Consider the following 16,443-nt stretch of genomic DNA (forward strand, 5'->3'; position numbering starts at 1 on the left):
AGCCAATCATCATGATAAATCGTTCCAGTTCCGCATTACAATGACGACTGCATTACCTTCTACATTCCCACGGCGCACTTTATACACCTTCCACTGCCAGTGTTGCCACCTGCCGACTGTGAATGTTTACCGCACGTTGATGTCGAATATAGGTGGTGGTCATATTGATATGTCTGGATCATGTAACATTATATTTTAAGACAACTGCTATCAGTGCCCATACTGGGTACGATCAAAAACTCCATGCTGCTTAAGGAATACTACTGACCTCGATATTACATTAGATTCTAGAATATTGTTACCGGAAAACGAAACTATAGTAGTAACTTGCAACTTTCCAGAATTGTTCCATCATTTCCGATGAATTATTTTGTTATTACATAGCACCAGGTCTCTTATTGTAGGGAGCCGGCCGGGTTGGCCGAGCGGTTCTAGGCGCTACAGTCTGGAACCGCCCGACCGCTACGGTCGCAGGTTCTAATCCTGCCTCGGGCATGGATGTGTGTGATGTCCTTAGGTTAGTTAGGTTTAAGTAGTTCTAAGATCTAGGGGACTGATGACCTCAGATGTTAAGTCCCATAGTGCTCAGAGCCATTTGAACCATTTCTTATTGTAGGGTATACAAGAACCAGATTTAATATTGGGATTGGAATTATAACATCGCCAATAATGTAATCAACAGCAACTACGAGCAATGGAAGTATAACTCCAGCGACTCCAGGGGAGAAGCATTAATTTCATGGGCGGAGCAACACAGCCTCCACCAAATTTTTCATGTTAAGGAGCGATCCACATTTAGAACATCTGCATGGAGACAAGAGTACACTTCTGATCTATGTTTTGTATCTTCAGACGATAACCTCCAACCATTACTAATCGCACGAAGAGTTCTGTTCTGAGTTTCCATACAGTCAGCACATCCCAGTAACAGTGGAAGCAGGTCTGCAGATCCATAGGTAAAATTCCTGCCCCGACCACGCTGGAACTTGCAGAAAGCAAACTGGTCGGACTTCTCTGAAAACCTCGATAAGATCTTGGAATGGATTCCTCTCTTGAGCAATAACTGTAGAAGATTTGCGAGTGCTGCATGAAGCACAGAAAGAAAGTCTATTCCCAGAGACTGCCGGAATGGGTACATTTCTGGATGGTCTGAGGTCAGTGAGAAACTGTATGGGGTACTTCCTCTCTACTGGAGAACAAGAAATAGCAGACGAACTCGTGCAGAATCTTGACGTCACGCGCTCCCAGAAAAGGCTGGACACTGTTAAAGAACATGACTTCAAACAGTCAAGCAGAAACGCCCGGTCTCTGTTACGTAGCTTTGGAGGTGCAAATCGAATAACACACAGCAACAACCTCATAAAACCAAATACAGTTGCTGCACACATCATCTCAACCTCTAAACAATCTGTCTCCCAACTTCACGCCATACATGTGAAGCGAGAACTGAGAACCACGATGGCAGAACGTTTGCATAACTGCCCATATTTTCTCCCATTCACTCCTGAAGACATTTCGACGGCTTTACAAGACATTAAACCAGGTGTACCTTTAGGTTTTCATAAAATACATCCAGAAGTCCTTCTACGCTGTGGAAAATATACTACAACATGGCTAGCCCAACTTTTCGCCAACAGTCTGCAAACAAGACTCTCCAACATTCTGCAAAGAGGATCCATCCCAGAAATTGTGAGATCATTGGTGTCTTAAAACCAGCTAAACCCAGAAACAAACCCGAAGTTATAGTCCAAAAATGCGCTTCTGAGTATCATGTAAAAATAGCTTGCGAGGCTGCTGTATAACGGAATACGTATTGCAATACTTGAAAGATTCCTGTCGAACAAGCCGGATTACGATCAAACTGCTGCTGTGCGGATCGAGCACTTTCATTGCCAACTAACTTAGGAGCTGGCTACCACAATCAACTACTGATCTGCCTGGAGCTTATGAGACCATATGGAGGCAGGATGTCTGTCAGCTGCTCCGTAAAATGCCTAGCAGGAGAATGGCACAACTTGTTAACAGTAAATTACAGGCAATACCACTAGTGATCCGAAGACCCTCAATAATGGTGTGCCTTCAGGCTAATCCTAGCTGTACTATTATTTTTCTTGTGTATTGCAGATATGCCACCCCAGGAAGTTTGGTTATACTGATGCTTGGGTGATGGCAACACAACACATACGAATCGAGGTCGACAAAGATGTATTAACAAAAGACCTAAGTGCAGTGAGACAATACTTTCGTAAATGGGAACTTCAACCGAACCCAAACAACTCTGAGTCCAATTGTTTTCATCTGGGTAGTACCGTAGTCACGCGAGAACCGGACATGTTTTTCGAAGGTGATCGCCTGATCCATAGCAAATATCCACGGTACTCCAGAGTTATGCATAACAGATAGGGCCGAGTCGAGAATATTTTTGCACTCAAGGGACTTATCACTTGGGACCCTCCCCTCTCCGCCTCCTCCTCTTATCTCGCGTACACTTTCATCTTTGTCAGTTTTTGCTACTAATTGTGATATGCACTCTAACAAATCTTGCGCTTGAGCACGTCGCCTGGATCTTAAAGGGGCCCTGTTGGCAGAACGCTGCCATTTAAACAGCATCTAATAAAGACCGCACATAAATTGAGGTCAAGACATAATTTTCTTCAAAAATTGTGTGTTACAACAAGGGATTCTGCAGGCTGGACCTTCCGATCATCTACCCATGGCATTGCCTACTCAGCGGCAGACTACTGCACTACTGTCTGGATAAACAGAAGCCACGCGAAGCTCAATCAAATAATGCAGATCGTTACTGGTTCAGTCAAGTCCACTCCAGTATTCTGGCTAACTGCCCCAAGCCGCATTCCATCACCAATCTGAGAAAAAAGAATAATCTTCTGAGGAAGAATAAGAAATCTGCAACATGGAGCAGCTGCGAGTTCATGAGGAAATACCTACTATCAGAAGCAACTGATTCCACTCCAGACCTCCCCCTCTCAGAATACATAGAACATAGTGGACCATAATTCACTCTCCACGAAGCTTGGACGCAAGAACGGTACAGCAACACTCCGCCACATCAACAGCTTTCTCCAAGCCGACAACAGACCATGGCAACTTGATCCACCCCAGAGGGCATGGAACATCCGGACGCGAGAGATGCAGTGACTTATACTGTACAGACGGGGAAAGATTACCACTGTGGAGTGCACCTGTGGCTCACCAAAACACGCGTCAGACACATTGTTCAAGAGTGCAGTCAAAATTCGTTCTCCCGAAACACATCGTATTTCGTGGACAGTACAGTAGATGTGATAAATTATGGAAGTCAGGGCTTCCCAACCTATTCAGCTGGCGGACCCCTTCTTCAGTCGAAAATCCAAGGCAGACTCCTAGTTAGTCAAGAGCACAGTAACTTTAAATTTCAGAGCGAAACCAATGGGAACTGAAAACTTCTTAATGCAAGTGCCATGTTATCAATGACCCCCCCCCCCCCCACCGATGTATCAATAGTCTTTGGTTTAGAGATGAATGAAAACAACTGGAAATTAAAGATCCAATTTGAATTCCCACTGTATCCAGACACTTACTAGTGGATTTACTCCCTTTGTTCAACACACTATAGCTTGATGAAAATTACTTGGTAATTGACATTTCACACGTCGGAGTTGTCTTCCTCCAAGAGTAATCAACGTCACATCCAAATTGTTCGCTGTTGACAAGCTGCTGCTTGTGGTCTGTTCACTTCCACTGTTTGGCTACTGTTGTGTAAGGAGCATGCATATTTCGTAACAGTCGTGTGTGTGTGTGTGTGTGTGTGTGTGTGTGTGTTGTGTGTGTGTGTGTGTGTGTGTGTGTCTGGTTTTTCGTGAAATCCGAAGAAAAATGTTCAAATGTGTGTAAAGTCTATGGGACTTAACTGCTGAGGTCATCAGTCCCTAGTCTTACACACTATTAACCTAAGTTTAACGTCCGCTAAGGACAACACACACACACATACACACACACACATACACACACACACACACACACACACATGCCCGAGGGCGGACTCGAACCTCCGGCGGGAGCGGTCACGCAATCCACAACGACATGGCTCCTTACACTGCGCGGCCATTCCGCGCGGCTGTGAAGAAAAGAGACAGACCCAAAAAAACACATCACGAAAGAAAAGAGGCCAAGGAATTACCTTTAAAAGACTATTGTGACATCTGTTGTGCAATGTGTGGGAATACATTCACCCAGTTTACTTGCGTTTCCAAAACCGGATTTCGTAAGCCGATGTCCCAGTTCCGCTTTTGGTTGGTCAGGTAAACACTTCAAAATCGATTCTGGAAATCTACTTTTATAAAGCCGTTTTCCAGTTCCACAATCGACTTTCGTGCCCATGTAAACACCTCGGAAAGTCTAGTTATTTTTACGTATTTGCGTTATCTACTGAACGGCAGCTGTCAGTTCATAGCTGGCAGCTAGCAGGCGACGTTGCAACAGTGCACTGTCAGTTGGTAGCTGGCAACTGGTAGGCGATGTGGCAACAGTTTAGCCACAGCTGACAACTTCAACTACTACTTAGACACACATTAAAATTGCTACACCACGAAGATGACGGGCTACAGACGCGAAATTTAGCCGACAGGAAGAAGATGCTGTCATATGCAAATTATTAGCTTTTCAGAGCATTCACACAAGGTTTGCGCCGGTGGCGACACCTACAACGTGCTGACATGAGGAACGTTTCCAACCGATTTCTCATACACAACCAGCAGTTGACCGGCGCTGCCTGGTGAAACGTTGTTGTGATGCCTTGTGTAAGGAGGAGAAATGCGTATCATCATGTTTCCGACTTTGATAAAGGTCGGATTGTAGCCTATCGCGATTGCGGTTTATCGTATCGCGACATTGCTGCTCGCGTTGGTCGAGATCCAATGACTGTTAACAGAATATGGAATCGACGGGTTCAGGAGGGTAATACGGAACGCCGTGCTGGATCCCAACTGCCTCGTATCACTAGCAGTCGAGATGACAGGCATCTTATCCACATGGCTATAATGTATCGTGCAGCCACGTCTCGATCCCTGAGTCAACAGATGAGGACGTTTGCAAGACAACAACCATCTGCACGAACAGTTCGACGACGTTTGCAACAGCATGGACTATCAGCTCGGAGACTATGGTTGCGGTTACCCTTGACGCTGCATCACAGACAGGAGCACCTGCGATGGTGTACTCAACGACGAACCTGGGTGCACGAATGGCAAAACGTCATTTTTTCGGATGAATACAGGTTCTGTTTACAGCATCATGATGGTCGCGTCCGTGTTTGGCGATATCGCGGTGTACGCACATTGGAAGCGTGTATTCGCCATCGCCGTACTGGCGTATCACTCGGCGTGATGGTATGGGGTGCCACTGGTTACACGTCTCGGTCACATCTTGTTCGCATTGACAGCACTTTGAACGGTGGACGTTACATTTCAGATGTGTTACGACCTGTGTCTCTACCCTTCATTAGATTCCTGTGAAACCCTACATTTCAGCAGGATAATGCACGACCGCATGTTGCAGGTCCTGTACGGGCCTTTCTGGATACAGGAAATGTTCGACTGCTGCCCTGCCCAGTACATTCTCCAGATCTCTCATCAATTGAAAACGTCTGGTCAATGGTGGCCGACCAACTGGCTCGTCACAATACGCCAGTCACTACTCTTGATGAACTGTGGTATCATGTTGAAGCTGCATGGGCAGCTGTACCTGTACACGCTGCACGCCATCCAAGCTCTGTTTGGCTCAATGCCCAGGCGTATCAAGGCCGTTACTACGGCCAGAGGTGGTTGTTCTGGGTACTTATTTCTCAGGATCTATGCACCCGTCCGCAGCTCGTGGTCGTGCGGTAGCGTTCTCGCTTCCCACGCCCGGGTTCCCGGGTTCGATTCCCGGCGGGGTCAGGGATTTTCTCTGCCTCGTGATGACTGGGTGGTGTGTGATGTCCTTAGGTTAGTTAGGTTTAAGTAGTTCTAAGTTCTAGGGGACTGATGACCATAGATGTTAAGTCCCATAGTGCTCAGAGCCATTCGAATTCTATGCACCCAAATTGCGTGAAAACGTAATCACATGTCAGTTCTAGTATAATATATTTGTCCAATGAATACCCGTTTATCATCTGCATTTCCTCTCGGTGTAGCAATTTTAATGGCCAGTAGTTTAGTTTTGTGGGCAGCATGGATCGAGAATCCAGATTCACACATGTATGTTGTGGCAAACGGAAGAAGTATACGTTTTGCCTTTTCAACAAGAGGGTAGTATTTCTTGTTATCCAAACGGATCCAGAAGTGTGAGTAAACATCAATGTCAAAACTTGATTTGAAGGTAGTGTCTGTGGCAATTTCTATCAACAGCTCATATTCATTTGATGGTAGAATGTTCGGCTTTTTTGGATACAGTGAATGGGTTAACCACCCATTCGTTTTTCTGCAGCTTCTCATCTTCAGCTGTTGGGAAATAACGCTCCAACAATGACATCAAGCTTCGGAGATGTCCCAGGATTTGATGACACAAATTCTTCCCAAGCGCCAATGTTTTGTTTTTCAAAAACTTGAGAAGAGGAAAACACTCGACCTCCCCCTCCTCGACACTCTGTCCAAAAATTGATTTTCCTCTTGAATGCTCGAACTTTGTCGATGGCAGTGACCTTTGTTTCACTTTGCCCTTGGAGCGAAATATTTATTTCGTTCATTTTGGAGAAAATATTTGACAAAAAGGCAAGTATACACTGCCAATTTTCGTCATTAAGAAGGTCTGCAAATTTGGTGTTATGCTCCAAAAGCAAAGGCAAGACTTCCAATCTTAATTCGTACAACTGAGAGAGTGCATTCCCACGTGAGAGCCACTTCACTTGTGTGTGGAGAGGCAGGGAATGATGAAGGCTTCCCATATCTTCACACAGTATTGTGACCAGTCTTGACTTCAACGGCCTTGATTTTATGTAGTTAATGATTTGAATGGATTCGTCTAAAACTTTTTTGAAAGAAACAGGCATTTGTTTCGTAGCTAAAGCGTATCTATGGAGAGCACAATGACTACTGCAGAAATTCTTGGCGTTTTCTTTTATTTTCGTTATTGCCCCGACTGTAGGACCTGTCATAGCTTTTGCACCATCTGTGCACACATCTATGCAATTAGACCATGAAACTTCGTTAGTCCTTAAAAAATCGCCCAATAGACGGAATATTTCAGCACCTGTTGTGTTGGGAGGTAGTGGTCTGCACAACAAGAGGTCCTCCTCAAAACATCCAGAATATTCATAACAGATAAAAGCCAATAAAATCGCTAATCTTGCAACATCAGTGGATTCATCTGTCTGCAGAGAAAATGAATTGTGTTGGATGCGAGAAGCAAGAGTGTCTTTTACATCATTTGACATGTCAACAATGCGTCTCTTGTCAGTATTGTTTGATAATGGCACCGAAGATACAAGCTTAACTGCCCTTTCGTCTAGCATGCAAGAAACAATATCGTTAACACACGGCTCTATGAGATTTTCTGCAATGGTATGAGCTTTGCCTGTTTTTGCCACTCGGTAACTAACCAAGAAAGAAGCTTTTAATGAATTTTCATTAATTGTTTTTGCATGGGTTTTCATGCGATGCTGAAAAGCAGCTAGTTCAGCACTCTTCCTTTTGAAAAAATCGATATCTTTAGCCTGGAAATCCGAGTGAGTACCTTCAAAATGACGGCACAATTTAACTGAAACCATTGAACTGTCCGGAAGGACTCGCGCACAAATTACACACTGAGCTTTACTCTCCTTTGTCTCCATAAAGCCCATTTCTAAATAGCTTTCGTGGTACTTACGGTTCTTGGTTATTCCACTTCCACAGGATATTGGAACCAATGGAGTACTTGCAGCGTTTTCACATAATAAATCCGGCTGTGGAGCTTCTTGTGATTGTTCTTCCTTTGGTCGTCCTCCCTCCTCGTTCATTTCAACTGGAAATTTCCCTTGTTGTGAAGGCGATGGAGAAACTGCACCCTTCTTCGATGATCCTGACTTCATCCACCGATCATGTTAGAAGTAATAAACTGGTCAAAAATCGACTTATGAAATAGGTAGCGCACTGACAAAGCAAGTTTAACATTTAATGATGCCTGGGGCCGCATACGTGCCAGCGAGCGCTGTGATTTGTCGACAAAGCTTGCTTGCTCCACGCATGAGCAAAAGGTTTCAGCGCATCTAGCGCCGTGAGCCGGGGCGCAAACGACACCTGTATTGTTGCGAAACAGTCGATCAGAGAAGCCTCATTCTCCGGCACTAAACTGTGTATGCGTTCTCACTTACGAACCGCAAAGGCTGCTTGGGAATACGACCTAAGTAAAAGTACACATGTTTTTCACACGACAAAATAGTGATGAATTTGATTTTCAAATTCAATAATTTTACTCATTATTTTACACGATTTGGTGAAAGGTGGCCGCGGACCCCCTAGAAAGAGCCGGCGGACCCCTAAGGGGTCCGCGGACCACACGTTGGGAAGCCCTGATGTAAGTAATACGTCTGTAAATTTGTAAATTATGTACATATTTTATTTGTATTTCTCAGTTGATGTGTAATTGCCATAGGAATATAACCATAATCAAAATTATTATTATTCGCAGAGTATTCCTCTGGAAAGAATGTAATAGTCGGCACATTCATAGGAACATCGTGGGGAGGGCCCATTTTCTCGGTGGTAGGTTATGGTATGCCTAGGCATTACGTTGGATGAATCAATGTGGTACGAAGATTCAAATCTTCATTAGTGACCGAAGAAATATTGTTGTTAGTAGTCACTGATACAGGTGTCCAGAAGAGAAGCTATCGCTGCAGATACCGATAGCTGTTATTCTATGATAAATAGCCAGTATTTAATACATCTCTATTTTTTTTAGAGTACCAACTCCCCTTCTAATTTTACTGCCATAACTTCAAAACAGTTAACAGTAATAGTTCATAGCAGCTACAAATCTGCATCAATACTCTGCAAACTACTGTGAAGTGCACGGCAAAGGGTATTTGGCATTATACCAGTTATTAGTGCTTCTACCTCTTTCATTCACGTATGGCTTGGGGGAGGAATGATTGCTTAAACGCCGCCATGTGCCCTGTAATAGATCTACGAGGCCGATACATACGGAAGTGCAGTATATTCTTAGATTCCACACTTGAAGCTGGTTCTTCGGCTTCAAGCACCTGCCAATTAGGTATTTCAATCTCTCCGTGACGGTCTCCCATGGGAGACTTGTGGCCACTCGTGCTGCCATTGTTTGTACACGTTCAGTATTCCTTGTTAGTCCTATATGGTACAGGTCTCACACACTTGAGAAATATTCTAGGGTGGGTCGCCGAGAGTTTCGTAAGGATTCTCGTTTACAGATTGGTTACATTTCCCTGGAATTCTACTAGTGGACCGAAGTTTGAGGCTGCTTTACCTTTTACCGAGCCTTATCATTTCATATCTCTACAAATTATTACACTCAGATGTTTATGTTACTTGGCCGATACCAGCTGCGACTCATTGATAACGTAGTCATAGGATACAATGTGTTTTCGTTTTGTGAAGTGCACAATTTTACCTTATCTTTACATCACTTAGAAATCTTATCAAGATTCGGCTGAAAATTTGTGCCGCGTTTTTCAGGCAGTTACAGACGGTTGCAACATCTGCGTTAAGTCTGATGTTGCTATTAATATTGTCTTTAAGGTGAGTGTTACTTAATTACAAGGGGTCGACAACAATATGGAAACAGTAAAAATACAACACATTACAATGTCTAATACGGGGTAGGAAAACCGTTGGCATCCAAAACAACTTCCAGTCGTCTCGGAATGGATAAATAGAGGCCCTGTATGATTTTCAAGTGAATGTTATATCGTTCCTCCTTCAAAATCAGTGACAAGCTTAGGTAATGATGACGGAGGTAGATAGCGATTAATGCGACCTTGCTGACTGACCGTGGGGCCCATGGAATATCCAGTATAGCAGCCCACCACCATGACCGAACCCCTACCGGCCTACCATGTTTCACTCTTGGACGTCGGGTAGAAGTTGGAAACAGAGTGAAACAAGACTCATCCGACCAAATGACATTCTTCCATTGCTCCGTAGCTCAGGGTTCTTTGGCACCACGTTTTCCTGTTGCAAGCATTTGCATTTGAAATCCCCTACTTACGGGGCTCCCTTCATGTTGTTTTGATGCTGATAGGGTTTGCAGTGCTACAAGGAGTTCTGCAGTGACTTTTGCAGTTGTTGTCATCTTATTTTTCGTCACACTCCTCTTTAATGATCATCTGTCACGGTAACAGAGCACACTTTTATCATCGTTGTGACTTAGCGGATGGTTTTTTTTTTTTCGCTTTCCCTGTATGCGATATACAGGGTGTTTCAAAAATGACCGGTATATTTGAAACGGCAATAAAAACTAAACGAGCAGCGATAGAAATACACCGTTTGTTGCAATATGCTTGGGACAACAGTACAATTTCAGGCGGACAAACTTTCGAAATTACAGTAGTTACAATTTTCAACAACAGATGGCGCTGCAAGTGATGTGAAAGATATAGAAGACAACGCAGTCTGTGGGTGCGCCATTCTGTACGTCGTCTTTCTGCTGTAAGCGTGTGCTGTTCACAACGTGCACCGAGCGGGGTGGCGCAGTGGTTAGACACTGGACTCGCATTCGGGAGGACGACGGTTCAATTCCGCGTCCGGCCATCCTGATTTAGGTTTTCCGTGATTTCCCTATATCGCTCCAGGCAAATGCCGGGATGGTTCCTTTGAAAGGGCACGGCCGACTTCCTTCCCCGTCCTTCCCTAATCCGATGAGACTGATGACCTCGCTGTCTGGTCTCCTTCCCCAAACCAACCAACCAACCACAACGTGCAAGTGTGCTGTAGACAACATGGTTTATTCCTTAGAACAGAGGATGTTTCTGGTGTTGGAATTCCACCGCCTAGAACACAGTGTTGTTGCAACAAGACGAAGTTTTCAACGGAGGTTTAATGTAACCAAAGGACCGAAAAGCGATACAATAAAGGATCTGTTTGAAAAATTTCAACGGACTGGGAATGTGATGGATGAACGCGCTGGAAAGGTAGGGCGACCGCGTACAGCAACCACAGAGGGCAACGCGCAGCTAGTGCAGCAGGTGACCCAACAGCGGCCTCGGGTTTCCGTTCGCCGTGTTGCAGCTGCGGTCCAAATGACGCCAACGTCCACGTATCGCCTCATGCGCCAGAGTTTACACCTCTATCCATACAAAATTCAAACGCGGCAACCCTTCAGCGCCGCTACCATTGCTGCACGAGAGACATTCGCTAACGATATAGTGCACAGGATTGATGACGGCGATATGCATGTGGGCAGCATTTGGTTTACTGACGAAGCTTATTTTTACCTGGACGGCTTCGTCAATAAACAGAACTGGCGCATATGGGGAACCTAAAAGCCCCATGTTGCAGTCCCATCGTCCCTGTATCCTCAAAAAGTACTGCTCTGGGCCGCCATTTCTTCCAAAGGAATCATTGGCCCATTTTTCAGATCCGAAACGATTACTGCATCATGCTATCTGGACATTCTTCGTGAATTTGTGGCGGTACAAACTGCCTTAGACGACACTGCGAACACCTCGTGGTTTATGCAAGATGGTGCCCGGCCACATCGCACGGCCGACGTCTTTAATTTCCTGAATGAATATTTCGATGATCGTGTGATTGCTTTGGGCTATCCGAAACATACAGGAGGCGGCGTGGATTGGCCTCCCTATTCGCCAGACATGAACCCCTGTGACTTCTTTCTGTGGGGACACTTGAAAGACCAGGTGTACCGCCAGAATCCAGAAACAATTGAACAGCTGAAGCGGTCCATCTCATCTGCATGTGAAGCCATTCCGCCAGACACGTTGTCAAAGGTTTCGGGTAATTTCATTCAGAGACTACGCCATATTATTGCTACGCATGGTGGATATATGGAAAAATATCGTACTATAGAGTTTCCCAGACCGCAGCGCCATCTGTTGTTGAAAATTGTAACCACTGTAATTTCGAAAGTTTGTCTGCCTGAAAATGTACTGTTGTCCCAAGCATATTGCAACAAACGGTGTATTTCTATCGCTGCTCGTTTAGTTTTTATTGCCGTTTCAAATATATCGGTCATTTTTGAAACACCCTGTAAGTCTTCGCTGTAGTGCCTCGAGAACAGCAAACACTTAGGATACCTTAGTTACGGAAGCACCCATCATACGAGCACCGCAATTTTCCTACGTTCGGATTCATTTAACTCCGAAATAATGCACTCACAGCTATACAGAACACTGTTCTGGCCACGAGTGACACTTGCAACGTATTGAGGACACAGCACAGCTGTCACTCGTGGTCAAAGGCAACAGCGCCACCTGCAGGCTTAGCTAACACCTGCATTAGTGTTCGAGCATACATTTCTAGCATTGTTTCCATATTTTTGACCAATTCCTGTTCATTCACCGTCTAAAACAATCATTTTCTTGGTAATGTATAAATTGACTTGTTCCACAACCATAAAGGTTCTCGTTCACAACTGAACCCTCGAAACTAGACTGATGTAATATTTAATCAGTTAAAAATAGTTTCAGTTGCGTAAGTAGGCTGGGGCAAGCGGGGTATTGCTGCGGATCTCCGAGGACAAGGAGTCAGCCTCCTGGCACACAAAATAAAAAAAAAGGAAAGAATGTAAGGAAAAATTAAAATGTAAAAGAAAAATGGAAAAATAGAAAAATGCGACAAGGGCCGATGTATTTTCTTTCCCTTGTAGAGTAATGCAGAAATAAGAATCGTGACGCTATTTACAAGAAAAACATGTGAATTGCAGAGAATAATTCAAATTAAATGGAGAAGCCATGTCGGCCATGGTGACCGAGCGGTTCTAGGCGCATCAGTCTGGAACCGCGCGACTGCTACGGTCGCAGGTTCGAATCCTGCCTCGGGCATGGATGTGTGTAATGTCCTTAGGTTAGTTATTTTCAAGTAGTTCTAAGTTCTAGGGGACTTATGACCTCAGCTGTTGAGTCCCATAGTGCTCAGAGCCATTTGAACCATTTTTGTAGAAGCCATACATTATACATTTAATAGACAACTGAATGACTGAGCACATATAAGAGGGAAAAAAACACGATTCCTCAAACTTTGCACGGCTATATCCTATTTTTCAACAATAAAGCTTTGAAGTTCACTGAGGTGACACGTCATGGGATACCTCTTAATATAGTGTCGGACCTCTTTTTGCCCGTCATAGTGCAGCAGCACGACGTGGTATGGGCTCCACAAGTCGTTGAAAGTGTGGCGTTCGCTGTGTTATACGGTGTTTTGGTATTTTATTAATTTGTAAATGAAAATGATAATCTTATTTTATTACATTGAGTAATTACTAAATAATTTTTCTCCCGGCTAAGATTCGGTTAAGTTGCTAAAGAACTCCAAGTTAACGCCGTGTTAAAGTGTTATCTGTAAGTTGTGTAAGTGTCACTAAATCACAGTTCATAAACAGATTCTATACAACTATTGATTATGATGGAAACAGTTATCTTCAGCAAAATGATCATTAAAACCACCGAATATCAGCCGCGCACAACACTGGCGTATGTTGCCTGAAACAATATTCTTCGCAACTCGTGCTTAATTAATTTCGGCTCCATACATCAGCTGGAAAAGTTTGTTATAAGGATCGTGCTATGAGCACTGTTTTTAAAGAACCACCTGATTCGACTTATTTTCATTAAAATGAGTTCGGGACCACCTATGCACATTTATTTTTACACATTTTTATTACCTTCGGCATTTACGTCTGCAGAAGTGCGTAATTTGAATTTGCCGCTGAGATAATTGTTAAGATGGCAGCAGACAATTGATAGAGACTTTCTATTGTTAGGGCAAATAGGATAAGTATTTGAAATGCTTATTAAACTTTACTTTCGTATTGTGCACTATTTAGACTTCATCAAGCAAACATTTGATTTTTTTCTGAGGAAAACACAGACAAAAAAAAACCGATTCAAATTGCTATCATCAATGGCTGCGCTCCTTGCAGCGGAAAGAAATAATTAACACAGATAATGCTTACTGAGAGAGAAATTAAAGTTACAAATAATTATTAACTCATATTTATAATAATAATGAACTCTATTCTGAAGTAATAATTAACAAATAATTACAATTTCTTAACAGACCTCAGTTTGATATGCGTCTTGCGTCCTGAACCTACAAAAGCCAACCAACAAAAGGTAAAAACAAAAGAAGACAAACGCAGAACATAAAAGGAATTTACAATTATCATTGTCTTTGTATGATACCCATCGATGTGTCCAATTATATCATAAAATATTATATAAATAATTAATATTTATCATCGTTTTCACTGTTATTTCAGATGACGAATATATAATGTTTATAACTGTTAGAGGCATAATTTCCTCTCGTCGCACTGTAGCTAAAATTTATCTCGTGGATGTTACAGAAGTCTCCTGCAGAAATACTCAGCCATGCTGCCTCCGTAGTCGATGAGGATCGCGAATGTTTTGCAGGTGCACGATTTTGTGCACGAACTGACCTCTTGATTATGTCCCTTAAATGTTCGATGGGATTCATGTCGGGCCATCTGGATGGCCAAACCATCCGCTCGAACTGCTCAGAACGTTCTTCGAAACCAATCGCAAACAGTTGTGGCCAGGTGAGATAGCGCATTGTCGTCCATAAAAGTTCCATCGTTGTTTGGGAACATTAAGTCCAAGAATGGCTGCAAATAGTCTCCAAGTAGCCGAACACAACCATTTCCAGTCAACGATCGGTTCAGTTTGTCCAGAGGACCCAGTCCATTCCATATTAACACAGCCCACACCATTATGGAGCCATCACTAGCTTGCAAAGTACGTTGTTGGAAACTTGGGCTCCATCGCACGTGGGGTCTGCATCACACTCGAACCTTATCATCAGCTCTTACCAGCAGAAATTGGGACACATCTGACCAGGCCACGATTTTCAAGTCGTCTAGGGTCTATCCGATGTGGTCACGAGCCCAGGTGAGGCGCTGCAGGCGATATTGTGCTGTTAGGAAAGGCACTCGCGTCGGTCGTCAGCAGCCCATCAACGCCGAATTTCGCCGCACTGGCCTGGCGGATTCGTTCGTCGTACGTCCTACATTGATTTCAGCGGTTATTTCACGCAGTGTTCCTTGCCTATTAGTACTGACAACTCTAAGCAAACGCCCGTGCCAAAGGCGGTCGGCCACTGCGTTGGCCATGGTGAGAGGTAATGCCTGCAATTCGGTATTCTCGGCACACTCTTGACACTTTGGATCTTGGACTATTGAATTCCCTAACTATTTCCAAAATGGAATGCCCCATACGTCTAGCTCCAACTACCATTCCGTGTTCCAAGTCTATTAATTTCCGTCGTGCGGCCATAATCACGTCGGAAACCTTTTCACGTGAATCACCTGGATACAAATTACAGCTCCGTCAATGCACTGACCTTTTATAGACTACCTTTTGTACGCGATACTATGGCCATCTGTACATGTGCGTGTCGCTATCCCATTGCTTCTTTCACCTCAGTGTAAGGCGCCCATCTCGGTAATGTCTGTGGTTCATGGGGGACAAATGAGTCGTGTTTAATTAAAAGCAACTACGCGAAGTCGTCTACACCAGACTGTTTTTAATGTCTTTGCTTCAAATAGAGCTCTTACCTTCTGTATATCAGCTGTGGTTCTATCAGCTAAAGTTCTACAAGTCCCTCAACATCCTCAAACGACAAGCACTCTGTCTTGCTTCCCACATCAGTTTAGCCTCCCCCAGAAGGATCCTCTACCATCTTACCTCATTCCCACCCCTCCTCACCCACATCGAACACCTCTGCATATCCTATACTATCCACAAACTAGGTTCTAAAAACCTATTGTCTTGCATCTGATCGCTAACTCCGGTAGGCTGCTGTGCCTTCATAAACACGTCCCGCCATCCCTACACCTTACAGACGCTCCATATCCTATCTCGCAACTTCAGCCAATCCCCTCTCCCAGCCAATGAGCTCTGCCCGATATTTATCCCTCCTACCATTGCTAAGCTACCCCCACCTATCACACTCGACATCAGGGCACCTCTCTCCTTTTTTCCTCTATACCCACCCCTATCCCTTTCTTCTTGTACCACTATCATCTCCACACACCATTACTCCTTCTCACCCTCTGTCCTTCCCATCAACTGTACTCTCACTACCTGCTTCACCTCCCACCTGTCATCTCCAATTACCCCACCTAACTGACCCCCGTCTCTTTACCTACAATGCCAAACTTCTATCGAACATACTCCCCCCTCCCACAACACTTCTAACGCAGCGAAGGTCCTGCAGATGTTAAGTGAAAGTCAGTACTCCAGTGCTTTTTACATAGAAC

This window comes from Schistocerca piceifrons, chromosome 2, assembly GCF_021461385.2.
Source record: "Schistocerca piceifrons isolate TAMUIC-IGC-003096 chromosome 2, iqSchPice1.1, whole genome shotgun sequence".
NCBI classification, from domain to species: Eukaryota; Metazoa; Arthropoda; class Insecta; order Orthoptera; family Acrididae; genus Schistocerca; species Schistocerca piceifrons.